Source organism: Peromyscus maniculatus, chromosome 18 (assembly GCF_049852395.1).
Source record: "Peromyscus maniculatus bairdii isolate BWxNUB_F1_BW_parent chromosome 18, HU_Pman_BW_mat_3.1, whole genome shotgun sequence".
Classification (NCBI taxonomy): Eukaryota; Metazoa; Chordata; class Mammalia; order Rodentia; family Cricetidae; genus Peromyscus; species Peromyscus maniculatus.
The window spans coordinates 4,657,829-4,673,909 of record NC_134869.1 but is presented as its reverse complement, the minus strand read 5'-3'; the positions used below and the strand labels follow the sequence as shown (position 1 = coordinate 4,673,909).

The window sequence follows — 16,081 nt, the reverse complement described above, 5'->3', positions numbered from 1 at the left end:
AGCCAAGCCTGCCACCAGATTTCAGGTGCCCATTTGCGGCTCAGAGAACCTCTATTCAACCATAGGACATATAGACCAGAAGCGAAGAGTAAATATACACTAAATTCAAAGCACCGACACAACCAAGACAAACTGAGAAATAGGCACCTAGACCCATCCTCACCCCAAACCCAGATTTATACCTAGACTTTACCTTCAGAACACAATCAACAACAGCCAGGGCAACATGTCACCACCAAAGCCCAGATACCCTACTACAGAAGCCCTGGATATTCCAACACAGCTGAAGGAAAGCAAAATACCTAAAGACCATCTTTAGGAAAATAATAGAGCAATTCCTTCACTCCTCTCTTCACAAGCACAGCAATCTACTGATGCACCACCAGGCAAGACCCTCACAGACACACCCACACAACATGCTCACAGACATTCCCCCTCCCTCGAAATGCCCTGCCAGACATTATTTTTAGCCTGACTCAGAGGGCCTGGCACTCCTATGGTGACCTCAGTTTTGAGGAAAGACAAAGAATGGGAAGTGCTTGGCAGCTAAATTGGAGAGCTGCTCTAAGATCAAGACCAGTGGAGATAGAGATAGCAGGACAATCAATCTATTGCACACACATGGCTCTGAAAGAAGAGACATGGACCTCCAGAGCTGGAATCATACAGGAGCTGGGAACCCAGAGTCACAGCTGAGCTCTGCAAGTAGATCCCAGGTGAAGGAGAAAATATGGCCAAATACACATACTAACATACAAGGTTCGGGGTGGGGGGGAGGATCTAATGAGACCCTCTCCCTAGACAAAGTACTACAGGAAACTAATGACTATTGAGAGGGAAAATTGTTTTTCCCAGGGATGAGCCTCCTAGTTGATTATCCAAAACAAAGTGGCCTGCACTGAAATCATGTAACTAGAAGAAATACCAAATGGACTCAGCAGCTCATATTCATTTCTGTGTATGGACATATAAATTAGAAAAGTGAATCAACCAGTTGGACAGAGTAAGTGGGGGCACATAGCAGGCCTTCTTTTGGGCCACCAATCAGCTCCCAAATCATGAAACAAAGACTTCTTAGTACTTATGAATGCTTCCTGTCACATGAATTATGGCCTGAGATGTTGATTCTGCTCTAGCCACCCACCCAACACCATGCACACCTGATAAACCGCTGCAGCTCAGAAACCCCTTTTATCCTCTAGAATGAAATTTCACTGAAAAACACCATTGTGGCTGGTGGTGGCAGAAAGTTAGAAGCATTTTAATCATGTCTTGGTGAAAGATGGTCCACATCTTCATCTTTCTACCAGATTCTAAATTATTGATATCACTTATAAGACAAACATGAAAGAGAAGTGCAATGGTCAGAACTTCTAGATACCAGACCTGCAGTTTTCCAATATCTTATCACAGCACACCAAAAGCATGCCCATGTGTGCACACTGGACAGTGATACTACAAGCATCATATCCCCCCACTCCAGCGCTGCTGAGTCTCCCCGTCCCAAGGAAATCCATCCACAAGCAGGCTCAGAGGACAAGGACAACTGCCACAGGCACCGTATGGTCCACCAGAAGCACAGTCTGCCTCATGGTCCATGCGAATTCCAGCAGAAATGACAGCTCAGCAGACCTGCTCTGAACACCCTACACTGACCATGGCATAGCTTGTGGTCTTCCTTACAACTCCCTATAGCAGAAGCAGAGGAGAATCCTGGAAAGAATCTGCAAGCTACCTGCCACTAGGACTCCTGATTGCTAAGCCTTCCCAGAGTCCCTTATTTGCTAGAGCTACCCAGCTGGGCCTCAAAATATTAACAGCTTCCCTACTGGGTAATCAGAGATCAAACAATTCAGAAAGCATAGTTCTTCCAGCTCTGCCCTTCCAGCCCAGCAGACAGGGCCCTAGTCAAGAAAGTATGCATTTTAGTAGACATTCTTCTATTCTCTTAGAGCACAGCCTGTTCCTCATTCAAAGCACAGGGTCCTTTTTGTGCACATTCTATTATTCAAACTGGTAAGGTTTGCAGGACTATGTACCTAGAACTAAGCAGCAGAGGCAGGATTAGGTATTCAAAGCTATCCTCAATTACATAGTATGATGTGGTGATATTACAAGCTGTAGTCTCCCATGCCAGGATGGCAGAGCCTCCCCTCCCCAGGGAACCCATACTCAACAAAGCTCAGAGGACAAGGGCCACTACCCAGGTTACCAGAGAAGCAACAGACTTCAGTCTGGCTCATGGTCCATCCCAGTCCAAGAAGCTCTGACAGCTCAGCCAACCTACTCTTTCTGGTCTGGGGACAGTGGTCCTCACACTCACCAAGTCATGGCTTGTGGACTTCCTTACCACTCACTCCCTACAGCAGAAAAAGAGGAGAATCCTGGAAAGAACCTGTAAGCTACCTCCTACTGGTGCTCCTGACTGCTAAGACTTCCCAGAGTCCCTCATTAGCTAGGACTACTCAGTTGCATTTCAGAACATTCAAAGTTACTCTACTGGGTGAGCAGAGATCAAATGACTTAGAGAGCAAATCCTTCTCAGGTTTGTCCTTCCACACTATGGTCAGACCGGACCCTAATCTGGGGATTTGGTAGTGTAAAATCCACCCATCTCCCAGAGCACTTCCTGTTTCTCTTCCAAGGCACAGCACCCTCCAAGTTGGGCAAATCTGGTGATATTTCTCCACATTTGACAATATAAGTATTAAAGGCACTAGAATTTCACAGTAAAGATAAAAACAAGGATAGTTCTCAGTACAGATCTGCTCCCAATGCTCTGTGCAGATACAGCTCAGGCAGTACAGTTATTCAGAAGCTGACAACCCCACCCAGTGATTTAAAGGACAACATAGGACCATGCTGGACTAGGCAGAACCAGGCAAGAACATGCTGAACTCTGTGTCTAGAAGCTTGCTCCATCCTAGCCAGGGAAGGATCCACCAAACCAGTTCAGCAGCCTCAGTTGGCTGCTTCACCTAGTCTGGGGACAGCAGCAAGGCACTCACCAATACTAGGCACTCCTCACTGCACGGGGACAGCATCCCCTCACTCACCATGGCTGGCCACTCTTTCCCACCTGGGGACAGTGGCCCCTCACTCATCTTGGCCCAGTGCTCCTCCCCATCTGTGGAGAGCAGCCCCTCACTCACCATGGTGCTGCTGTTGAGCTGACTCACTCCACAATGGAGCTCAAGACTCAGCATACATGACAACTTCCGACTTCCTAAGGAAATGAGCTGAACCAGATGCCTGGCTCCTGGAAGAACACACCCATCTGACTGGCAGGTCTGCTGGAAGCTCTGATTGGCTAGTGAGGACTGAGTGACAGGACCAGGTAAGCAGAAGGGACACAGCACAGTGGTTCCCAGACCGGGCTCCCAATCTAAGGACAGACATTTTCCAAATCGCTGGAGATTTGTACCAAATTCAACAGCAAGTCTCTTGTTAATGGAAATCAATGGGTTCCGTTTTAAAATGAAGTATACAAATTCAAAAGGAGGCTAATCAGACAACATTGCAAAAGAGGAACGGGGGTAACTCAAGAACATTATACAGAAAGTCCACAGTGGTGTTGGGACTGATAACCACAGTGTCTTGTGTGGAAAATGTTGGGTTCTGAGGACCTGAAGAAACCATTTCCAAAGTCCCAGGCCCCCGATCTCCAAAGTCTGTTCCTAGTATTAGAGGTGGAGATGTTTTTGCTCTATACACCAGGTTCTTAGACAAACCTCCCAAAGCCTATGCAGGTTGCCAAACTCAGAGAGGCCTAGTTTCAAGTACCTTCAAAGTTCTGTATATTGCTTTTGACATTTTGGTGTAAGACCCATTTGGAGTTGATTTTAGGAGGTTGTAAATGGCATCTCATATACTGGGTAGCACTCCACCTAGTAGCTCCAATGCCGAAGATTATAATTGGTGATATAAAGGATTTACCAATGCTTAAAAAAATAGTAATTTACACAAAGTACAATTTAGCTAAAAGAGGACTGCCTCTAAAATTACCCAAAGATGAATAGTATGTTAACCAGGGTTGTTAGAGATTTAGAGGATAAAGAGACCCTCTGTGTAAAAATCTATCTACAGTAAGGCAGAGCATCATACTTTTAAGAGAGCCATCTTAGTTGTATTGTACTGGAAGCATCGTGGCATGCAGGAAGACATGGTGCTAGAGGAAGAGCTGAGAGTTCTACATGCAGACCAGCAGGCAACAGAAATGACTGTGACATACTTCCCTCCAGCAAGGCCACAACTACTCAAACAAGGCCTCACCTCTTTAGTGCCACTCCCTATAGGACTTTGGGGGCCATTTTGATTAAAACCACCACAGTATCAAAACCTTTGTAAGTATCTTTTCATTCATGTTCAGTAAGTAAGCTCAATCAATTCATTGATTCCCTAGGATGGACTTCAGTGACATTGTACTCTGCATCATCATTGGGAATTATGTGGATGGGACAGACATTGCTTCTTCTCCTCCCACCTGGGGAAAAATCATAACATATTATAAACACATCTTTTAATGTTCCTATGTCTCATGGTATTATTAAAAAGGAAGCAATACTTAAAAGAAAACGTTAGAAGAATATAAATGACCTTAGTAAAGAAGGACTTAGTTATGTGAAGATTATGATTCATGGAAGGTTCCATCATAAAGAAGAATGGAGAGGTTTTGCAAGTTATGACAGTTTGAGTATGTTGTTTAAGGTACATAAAGGATGAGATTTAGAGATTATGTATTTATTAAAGTTGGCAAGATTATATATCAACTATTTCAAGGACTGATTAAACATGTAAAACAAACTTTATTGTGTTATATCTGGTTATTAAAATATCATACAGTAGTTAAAAGTAGCAAACTGGTATAAAACTTATATTCTTAGTGTTTATTAATCATTCTTGGAGGCTATTCTAATGTGGTTAGATGGACAGAAAGGGAGAATATTTCTCCCTTTCCATACAAGCTCAGCAAGTCCCCTGGGAACAAAAGCTGTTGATCATTTGTTGTATTGTTTGTGGAGTTCATAGAGATACCACTCAATGAATTTAAAACCTTATCAAGTCTACAAACAGAGGGTCAATGTGGGAAGAAGTTCCTCAAGGTTTCAAAGGAAGCTACAACATACAAAGAGAACACTTTGATTTATCTTCACATTGATGGACAACTGGTAAAAGACAGACTAGAAGACTCTGTGGTTCCTTTCACACCCAAGTGACCCCTGAAGACTAGTTGCTTAACTGGCCTTGATAGGACATAAAGAAAGACTCATTTTGACCACCCACATAGTCTTGAACACTAGGAAGAGTGTTTAACCAAAGGTTAAGAAAATTGGTAACATCTCAAGAGATCACACTCCACAGCCATTAGATGTAAGTCCATATGAAATGTTATTTAGACAACAAACCTCACTAATATATTCTTCTTGATAAATGATGTTGCCAAGATGTGACACTTAAGACCTTGGCTCCCTAAGCACTGGCTCATATCAAGGAAGACAGGCTAATGATTGTTTTAACCTCCTAATTAATTGATGCTAAATACATTTTCTCTCCCTATCCAGAAGCAACTGGGGAGGGCTTCATTGTGACTTTTGGCTGATGAAACAGCTATGAAAGGATGTCAATGCTGTTTGTGGGTTCGTGACTCTGGAAACAAACTGTAGAATATAAAGTGAAATGTCTAATAGATGGAGGCTATTGCAAGCCCATCTAGAATGTCTTATAGACTTTGGACATTTTAGTCCTTCCCAAACACCAGTAAAGCAATTCCTTTCCTGTCTGCAATGGAGAGTTTTGTCTTGACAAGTGGCCCTCTGGAAGGGTATCCTAACACTTCCACCTGATAACTCAAATTCAGTTGGAAGACAAACCTGTCACTGCCTCTATCCCATAATGGCAGTTAGGGTTAAACCTTCAGATGGAGGAAGGATAAGAACTGGAGGTAGAAATCATCCAGAAAATTTAGGGTAAAAAGAAACCACAAAGAAAAGTAAGCAGTTGCTTTCTTAACTAACAGTCAGAAGTATCACTGGGACTCTGAGAAGTTTCATCCTTGACAGAAGCCAAATATGCCAAAAGCATTTTGGGAACTCTCATCTCTGATGATGAGTGATTCTTGGTGCCTTAGGAAGGAGGAAAGTTAAAAGTAGTTATGAAGGCCTGTTAAAAGGGCCCCTGCACAGGAGAATAGAATCTCTGTTCTGGGTGTAGATGTAAGTTTGAATAGGGATGGGTCAATTACTTGGCCAAGGATCCTAGTCTGTGGAGCCCAAGAAATGGCCACTCAGGACACTTAATGATCACCTATAATTGATTAATTGATTGCACATTGGCAACCCAAACTGCAGAGAAAACTGGAAAATTTTATGGCTCCTTCCCACCACTCCTTTTCTGTACTGTGACCATCACTGGTTGTAACATGTGGACAATGAATTCCCGTTCTTATACAAGTACCTCTGCAATGCCAGTCCACATTAAAAACCCTAGGCTGAGCTAGAACATTCATTGCCCTATTTCTTTTGCCTTCTCACTGAGCAGGCAAGGTCCAGCCTGGGATGCCTGACACATCTGTGCTTAGAGGCCGGAAATAGGTGGTGGAGATGATGTTGATAGTCCCCAAAATTACATTAAGAAACTGAAACAAAGACCAGCCACCAGCTCCCATCTGGTCCAGAGCTCCCATCCAGCCTAAAGGTGAGTGTTTGGGGTCATACACAGGGAAGCCTGCCCCTAGGTCTTATCCCTAGGCACTAACCATTCCTGGGGAAGACCCGCCCAACTTGGCCCCAGTTGCTGGCCATCCAGTGGGGCTTCTGAGGGAAGTTTCTCCTTCTCCAAGACCTGCCTGCAGACCCTGCAATCTACATGCCCTGCCCCCACACCCATCTGCCCAAGACACCTTCCCCCTACCACTTCCTGACTTAGAGACTGTGGGAGCCTGTTTTCAGGTTCCTCATGGCTTTACCCAGCATGCCTGCATAGAGAGGATGGTTGGACTACTGGTCAAGTGCAAGCTTCTGAGATGGTCCACACTTGGCTGTGCTCGGAGCGGGAGGTCTTTTGCTCCACCCCTTGGTGTATCTGTAAATACCTTAGGGCAGAGACAGTCAGGGTTCTTTGGAATAGGTTCCAGGCATTCTCGAGCTATCCTATATTTTCTATCTGTTTATCTCCACAATCTAAATCCTTCTATCTAATATTTTATGCTGCTCACATTCAAGAAAACTCTGAGGAGCTGTGGGGTTGGTGGGTAAATGTCCTGCAAGAGACCAGGCCCCAACTCACATTCCACACAGAGCTCCCATCCCAACTAGAGACACCCCAGCGGACCCTACATCTATATACCCTGCTCCCACACCCATATACCTGAGACCCTCCCCCACTTCCTGGTAATTGGAGATGAGTCCCCAGCTCCCATCCGGACCAGAGGTGAGTGTCTGGGGTCATACCTAGGGAGACTGCTCCTAGGTTCCATCCCTAGGCACAAGGCGTTCCCAGAGAAGACCTGCCCAACTCGACCCCAGTTGCAGGCCAGCAGGCAGGGCCCCCTTGGCAAGGTTCTCCTTCTCCAAGATGCCCCCAGTAGACCCTGAAATCTACATGCCCTGGCCCCACACCCATCAGCCTGAGACTCCTGCTACTTCCTGAGACTTAGAGACCAGACCCAAGTTTCCATCTTGCCCAGAGCTCCCATCTGGCCCAGAGAGCTCCCATCCAGCCCAGAGAGATCCCATCTGAACCAGAGAGCTCCCATCTGACCTAGAGAGCTCCGATTTGGCCCAGGGAGATCCCATCTAGCCCAGAAAGCTCCCATCTAGCCCTGAGAGCTCCCATCCAGCCCAGAGAAAGAGACAGCTCTCATTGGACAGAGAGCCATCATTGGACCTAGAATAAACTCAGGAGACAGGGAATCTGCCAGCCCTGATTAGACAAAGAGTGGCTTTCTGAGAAGTAGAATCTGCCACCTCTTATTGGACCAAGAGAGGCTTCCTGAAAAGCAGAATCTATCATCTCTGACTGGACCAAGAGAGCTGATAAGACCAAGAATGACTCCACGAGGAGATGGGAAGATATCAAGGCAGAAATACAAACAACAAAATGAAGAGCAATACAGCATCACCAGTACCTAGCCCTCCTCCAACAGCTAGACCTGAACATCACAAAGTGGAAGAAGCAGAAGAAAGCAACCTTAAGAATAACATCATGAAGATGCTATAGGCTTTTAAAGAAAAAAATCAAAAATGAAATTGAGGAAAAGATAAACAAAAATGTGGAGGATATCAATAAAGAAAATGAAAAGTCAAACAAAAAAAGGGAAGAATGCTATAAAAAAGAAACTAGAGGAAAAGACAAAACAGAAGAAAACAATAAATCCCTTAAAAGAAAACCATGAAAAAACAATGAAACAGGTAAGGGGAACAGTCCAAGACCTGAAAAGGGAAATAAACAATAAAGACACAAACAGAGGGAATGTTGGAAATAGAAAATCTAAGTAAATGAATGGGAACTTCAGATGTAAGCATAACCAACAAAATACAAGAGATGGAAGAGAGGATCTCTGGTGTAGAGGATACAATAGAGGAAATGGATTTGTCAGTGAAAGAAAATACTAATGCCAAAAATATTATAAAACAAAATGTCCAAGAAATCTGGGATACCATGAAAAGACCATACCTATGAATAATAGGGATAGAGGAAGGAGAAGAATACCAACTCAAAGGCACAGAAAATATATTCAACAAAATCATGGAAGAAAACTTTCCCAACTTAAAGAAGGTAATGCCTATGAAGATACAAGAAACCTATAGAACCCCAAACAGACCATACACACCCAAAAAGTCTTCTCGCCACATAATAATTAAATAACTAAATGTACAGAATAAAGAAAGATTATTAAGAGCGACAAAAGGAAAAAGGCCAAGTGAGTAATAAAGACAAATCCATCAGAATAACACCCAATTTCTCAATGGAGACTTTGAAAGCCAGAAGGATCTGGACAGATATAATGCAGATGCTAAGAGACCATGAATGCCAGCCTAGACTAATATACCCAGCAGTACTTTCAATCATAATGGAGTGATTGGAGTGAACAAGACATTCCAAGACAAAGCCAGATTTAAACAATACTTATCCACAAACCCAACCCTACAGAAAGCACTAGAAGGAAAATTCCAATCTAAGAAAGTCAGATACACCCTCGAAAACACAGACAATAGATAACACCACAGCAATAAACCCCAAAGAAGAGAAGTATACACACACTACCACCAAAAAATAACAGGAGTGAACAATCACTGGCCATTAATATCCCTTAATAAGGTGGACTTAATTCACCTATAAAAAGACACAGGCTAACAGAATGGATACGAAAGCAGGACCAATCTTTCTGCTGCATACAAGAAACACACCTCAAATTCAAACATAGACACTACCACAGAATAAAAGGCTGGGAAAAGTCTTTCCAATCAAATGGTCTTAAGAAGCAAGCAGCTGTAGCCATCCTAATATCCAGCAAAATAGACTTCAAACTAAAATCAATCAAAAGAGATCAAGAAGGGCATTAAATATTCATCACAGGAAAGATCCTCCAAGATGAATTTGCAATTCTGAATATTTAAACCCCAAACACAAGGGCACCCACATATGTAAAAGAAAAATTACTAAAGCTTAATCACATATGAAATCCCACATATTAATAGTGGGAGACTTCAACACCCCACTCTCACCAATGGACAGATCTGCCAAATCAAATCTTAACAGAAAAATAAAGGACTTAACTGATGTTATGACTCAAATGAACTTATTCAATATCTACAGAACATTCCATCCTAACAAAAAAGAATATACCTTCTTCTCAGCACCCCATGGAACCTTCTCTAACATCGACCACATACTTAGCCACAAAGGAAATCTCAACAGATACAAAAACAATTGGAATAATCTCCTGTGTTCTATCAGACCACCATGGTTTAAAGTTAGATTTCAACAACAAAAGCTACAGAAAGCCTCCAATCTCATTGAAACTGAATAATGCTCAACTGAATCATCAGTGGGTCAAGGAAAAAATAAAGAAAGAAATTAAAGACTTCCTAGAGATCAATGAAAATGAATACACCACATACCCAAACTTATGGGACACTATGAAAGCAGTGCTAAGAGGGAAATTCATAGCACTAAATGCCCATATAAAGAAGTTGGAGAAATCTCACACTAGTGACTTAACAGCACACCTGAAAGCTCTAGAACAAGAAGAAGCAAAGTCTCCCAGGAAGAATAGATGTCATGAAATAATCAAATTGAGAGCTGAAATCAATAAAATAGAAACAAAGAGAACAATACAAACAATTAATGAAACAAAGAGTTGGTTCTTTGAGAATATCAACAAGATACACAAGCCCTTATCCAAACCAACCAAAAGACAGAGAGAGTGCATCCAAATTAACAAAATCAGAAATGAAAAGAGACATATAACAACTAACACTGAGGAAATCCAGAAAATCATCAGGTCATACTTCAAAAACCTCTACTCCAGAGAACTGGAAAATCTAAAAGAAATGGATAATTTTCTGGATAGGTACCACATACCTAAGTTAAATCAAGACCAGATAAACTATTTAAATAGTCCAATAACCCCTAAGGAAATAGAATCAGTCATTAAAAGTCTCCCAACCAAAAAAAAAAAAAAGCCCAGGACCAGAGGGTTTCAGCACAGAATTCTACGAGATCTTCAAGGAAGATTTAATACCAATACTCTTTAAATTGTTCCCCACAATAGAAACAGAAGGAACATTATCAAACTGCTTCTATGAGGCTACAATTACCCAGATTCCTAAGCCAAACAAAGATGCAACAAAGAAATAGAACTGCAGACCAATCTCCCTAATGAACATTGATGCAAAAATACTCAATAAAATACTGGCAAACAGACTACAAGAACACATCAAAAAATTATCCACCATGATCAAGTAGGCTTCATCCCAGGGACGAAAGTGTGGTTCAATATAGGAAAGTTCATCAAAGTATACACCATATAAACAAACTGAAAGAAAAAAAAAAAACACATGATCATCTAACTAGATGCTGAAAAGGCATTTGACAAAATCCAACACCCATTCATGATAAAGGTCTTGGAGAAATCAAGAATATAGGGAACATACATAAACATAATAAAGGCAATTTACAGCAAGGAAACAGCCAACATCAAATTAAATGGAGAGAAACTCAAAGCGCTTCCACTAAAATCAGGAACAAGGCAAAGTGGTCCTCTCTCCTCATACTTATTCAATATAGTACTTGAAATTCTAGCCAGAGTATAAGACATCATAAAAAGATCAAGGGGATACAAATTGGAAAGGAAGAAGTCAAACTTACCCTATTTGCAGATGACATGATAATATACATAAGTGACCCCCAAAATTCAACCAAGGAACTCATACAGCTTATAAACACCTTTAGCTATGTAGCAGGATACAAGATTAACTAAAAAAAAAATCAGTAGCCCTCCTATATACAATTGACAAATAGTCTGGGAAGAAAATCAGGGATGCATCACCCTTTACAATGGCCACAAATGATATAAAATACCTTGAGGTAACTCTAACTAAGCAAGTGGAGGACCTGTATGACAAGAACTTTAAGTCCCTGAAAAAAGAAATTGAAGATGTCAGAAAATGAAAAGATCTCCCATGCTCATGGATAGGCAGGATTAACATAGTAAAAATGGCAATCTTACCAAAAGCAATCTACAGATTCAATGCAATCCCCATCAAAATACCAACACAATTCTTCATAGACTTGTAAGAACAATCCTCAAATTCATATGGGAAAACAAAAAACCCAAAGAATCCTGTACAATAAAACAACCTCTGGAGGCATCACGATTCCTGACCTCAAGCTTTACTATAGAGATACAGTAATAAAAACAGCTTGGTACTGGCTTAAAAACTGACATGTGGACCAATGGAATGGAATTGAAGACCCTGACATTAATCTGCACACCTATGAACATATACTTTTTGACAAAGAAGCCAAAACTGTACAATGGAAAGAAGAAAGCATCTTCAATAAATGGTGCTGGCATAACTGGATGTCAACATGTAGAAGGCTGCAAATAGGTCCATATCTGTCACCATGCACAAAACTTAAGTCCAAGTGGATCAAAGACCTCAACATAAATCCAGCTACTCTGAATCTGATAAAAGAGAAAGTAGGAACTAGTCTTGAACACATTGCACTGGAGATTACTTCCTAAATATAACAGCAGTAGCACAGACACTGAGAGAAACAATTAATCAATGGGACCTCTTGAAACTGAGAAGCTTTTGTAGAGAAAAGGGCATAGTCAACAAGACAAAGTCACAACCTACAGAATAGGAAAAGATCTTCACCAACCCCACATCTGACAGAGGGCTAATATTCAGAATATATAAAGAACTCAAGAAATTAGACATCAAAATGCCCACCAGTCCAATTAAGAAATAGGCTATAGAGCTAAACAGAGAATTCTGAACAGAAGAAGCTCAAATGGCTGAAAGACATTTAAGGAATTGTTCAACATCTCTAATCATCAGGGAAATGCAAATAAAAATGACTCTGAGATACCACCTTAACCTGTTAGAATTGCTAAGGTCAAAAACACTAATGACAACTTATGCTGGAGAGGATGTGGAGCAAGGGTAACTCTCCTCCACTTTTTGTGGGAATGCAAGCTTTTACAGCCACTTTGGAAATCAATACGGCACTTTCTTACAAAATTGAGAATCAATCTCCCCCAACAACCAGCTATACCACTCTTAGGCATATACTCAAGGAATGCTCAATTATACTACAAGGCACATGCTCAGCTATGTTCATAGCAGCATTATTTGTAATAGCCAGAACCTAGAAACAACCTAGATGACTCTCAACTGAAGAATAGAGAAATAAAAGGTGGTACATATACACAATGGAGTACTACTAAACAGAGAAAAACAATGAAATCATGAGGTTTGCAGGCAAATGGATGGATCTAGAAAAAAATCATCCTGAGTGAGGTAACCCAGACTCAGAAAGACAAGCATGGTATTTACTCACTCATAGGTGGATCCTAGATGTAAAACAAAGGATGACTAGACTGTTACAACTCCAGGGGGGCTCCTTAGAAAAGAGGACCTTAAGAAAGACAGGGATCGCCTAATGACAGAGAAATGGATGAGATCTACATGAGCAAACTGGATGTGAGAGGCAGTAATGAAGGGCAAGGGTTCGGGGAAAGAGAGCTTAGGGGAGCAGGAGATCTCAGCTGGATCAAGAACAGAGAGGGAGAACAAGGAAAGAGAGACCATGATAAATGAAGACCCCATGGGAATAGGGAGAAGCAAAGTTCTAGAGCAGTCCCCAGAAATCCACAAAGATACCTCCACAAAAGACTACTGGCCGGAACTGACCTACTCTGGTAGGCCAAACACCCTAACAATCGTGGTAGAACTCTCATCCAATGACTGATGGAAGTGGATGCACAGATCCATGGCCAGGCCCCAGAAAGAGGAGTGATTGTATGAATGAAAGCTGTTGAGACCATGGTTGGAAAAATCACAGGGACAAATAGCCAAACTAGTGGAAACACATGAACTATGAACCAATAGCTGAGGAGCCCCCATGGAACTGGATTAGGCACTCTGGATAAGTGAGAGAGTCGATTAGCTTGAACTGTATGGGAGGCCCACAGGCAGTGGGACCAGGACCTGTCCTTAGTGCATGATCAGGCTTTTTGGAGCCTGGGGCCTATGCTGGGACACTTTGCTCAGCCTGGGTGAAGGGAGGAGGGGACTGGACCTGCCTGGACTGAATATACCAGGCTGAGCTGAATCCCCAGGGGAGTCCTTGCCCCAGAGGAGATGGGAATAGGGGGTCGATTGGAGTGGGGGCTGGGAGGAGGGAGGACAGAGGAATCCATGACAGATATGTAAAATTAAATTAAATTATAAAATAAAAAGATAAAAGTTTGTATCAGATTTTTAATGCTATTGAACTGTAAACTTTTAAATAATTCAGTTTTAAAATTCTTTGAGAATTTCATCTATGCATACAGTGTATTTTGATCATGTTACCCCTTATTCCTCTGAACTGGGCCCTGATCCACTCTGCTAATCCCAACATTACTAAATCCATGCCTCTTGTTTTGTTTTTGTTTTTGTTTTTGGTTTTTTTTTTGGGGGGGGGGTTTCGAGACAGGGTTTCTCTGTGTAGCTTTGCGCCTTTCCTGGAACTCACTTGGTAGCCCAGGCTGGCCTTGAACTGACAGAGATCCGCCTGCCTCTGCCTCCCGAGTGCTGGGATTAAAGGCGTGTGCCACCACCGCCCGGCTATCTTGTTTTGTTTTAAATCATCTATCTAGGGCAACACTGCATGCCCATATGCTCATGTGTTAGAGCCATCGCTGAGTTTGTTCAAACCACCTGGCATCAGCACCCTAAAGTAAACTGGCTCTTCCTCCTCCAAAAGCCACCAACTGCCACCCGCTTCTCAGTTAGGGGTGGGGGCAGTGAGCCCCTTTCTCTTCCATACTAGAATGTTGACCGCTTGACCTTGGAGCTCATGAGTGCAGTAGTCCTGTCCTGCCTAGAAGATACTGTTTTATTTCAAGTGTTGTAATATGCTACAAGCATTTCAGAGCTATCAGGTTTTATATAAAATATGATTATGTGTTGGGAGGAATTGTGAAGAAAGTGTTAGTGTTCTTATTTGACTGATTATATTCCCATATGAAATATAATTAAATGAATCTAGGCAGTACTGCCTCATGAATCTGATTGTTGCTTTTTATACATGAAAATTATTGAGGTAATTTCTTTTGTCTACATAATTTCTAAAACACAGAGCCAGAAAGCTGATGGTGACAAAAGACCATTGGAAACTGCGCTGAGGCTATATTCATACTCTTGATATTTCAGATAACCATGATTTGCATTTGGTGCTTGAAAGCTGGTCTGCCTGCTATTTGGGACATGACTGTCAGTTTGCTTCAGTTCTTCTCTTACACATTAACATAGGGAATTACAGTAGGTTTGGTGATGTAAACAGTGTGTTCACTCCAATGCTGAATGCTGCCATCTACAGCCCAATGAATAAGGGTAGAAAGGGAGCCCTGATGTCATCCTCATCAGAAGAGCATTGTCCTTGTTGACAGCCTGAATTTAGAATTAAGTGGATAGTGCAGGCATCAAGATAATTGTGTCTATCAATATTCAGACCCTATTGGACTCCTGTCTGGATTGTTTTACTGATTTTCTTTCTCATGATTTTGTATGTCATATATATGTTTAACATATTTCCAACCAAAATCTGCTTCAGTAATTCTTCTCTATTTCTTTTTCCAGAAACATGGTCCATGATGTGCCATTTTTTCTTACAAGATTTCAGAGACTTGAACTTAATATACAATATCATATCAAATGTGGACATGTTTTCTCAAAGAAGGATCCCATTGTACTATTTTTATACTCTGAGGATGATGTGTAATACCAATCATCAAAGCAATAGCAAATAAAGACTTTTCCCACACATTGTCAGACTTCCTCCTATATTTAATTTTCCTTTTCTGACTTTTCTTGATTAACATTCTGGAGTGACCCATCTCATCCTGACCTTTCAACTGCAGGCACTTCTACATTTCATTTCATCAGCTTGCTGCATCTCCACTTTAATTAAAGGATTCCAGACTAGTTATTCAATGGGGTGTCCTTGTGCTGCTGAGCTCAATGCTAGGAAACCCTCTACTAAGTGTGTTGTCTTTATAAAAATAACATCCCCAAAGACAAACACAATCAGTCCATCACATTCTGGAAAGTCTTGAGATGGCATTAGACATTGGTAGTCTTAAATCCTCCATTTCCTTCTGACTTTTCTCTAAAATATGTCCTTAAATATTTGGCAATGGGAAACACATGAACTATGAACCAATGGCTGAGGCAGCCCCAACTGGATCAGGCCCTCTGAATGGGTGAGACAGTTGATGGCTTGATCTGTTTGGGAGGCATCCAGGCAGTGGGACCAGGTCCTGTGCTCATTGCATGACTTGGCTGTTTGAAACCTGGGGCTTATG

General features: G+C 41.8%; 1 protein-coding gene across 16 annotated transcripts in view; it reads right to left on the bottom strand.

The window, feature by feature from the left end:
* LOC143269220 (uncharacterized) overlaps positions 1 to 16,081 on the bottom strand; it is a 304,878-nt gene that overhangs the window by 25,934 nt on the left and 262,863 nt on the right. The gene's annotated exons all lie outside the window — the stretch shown is intronic.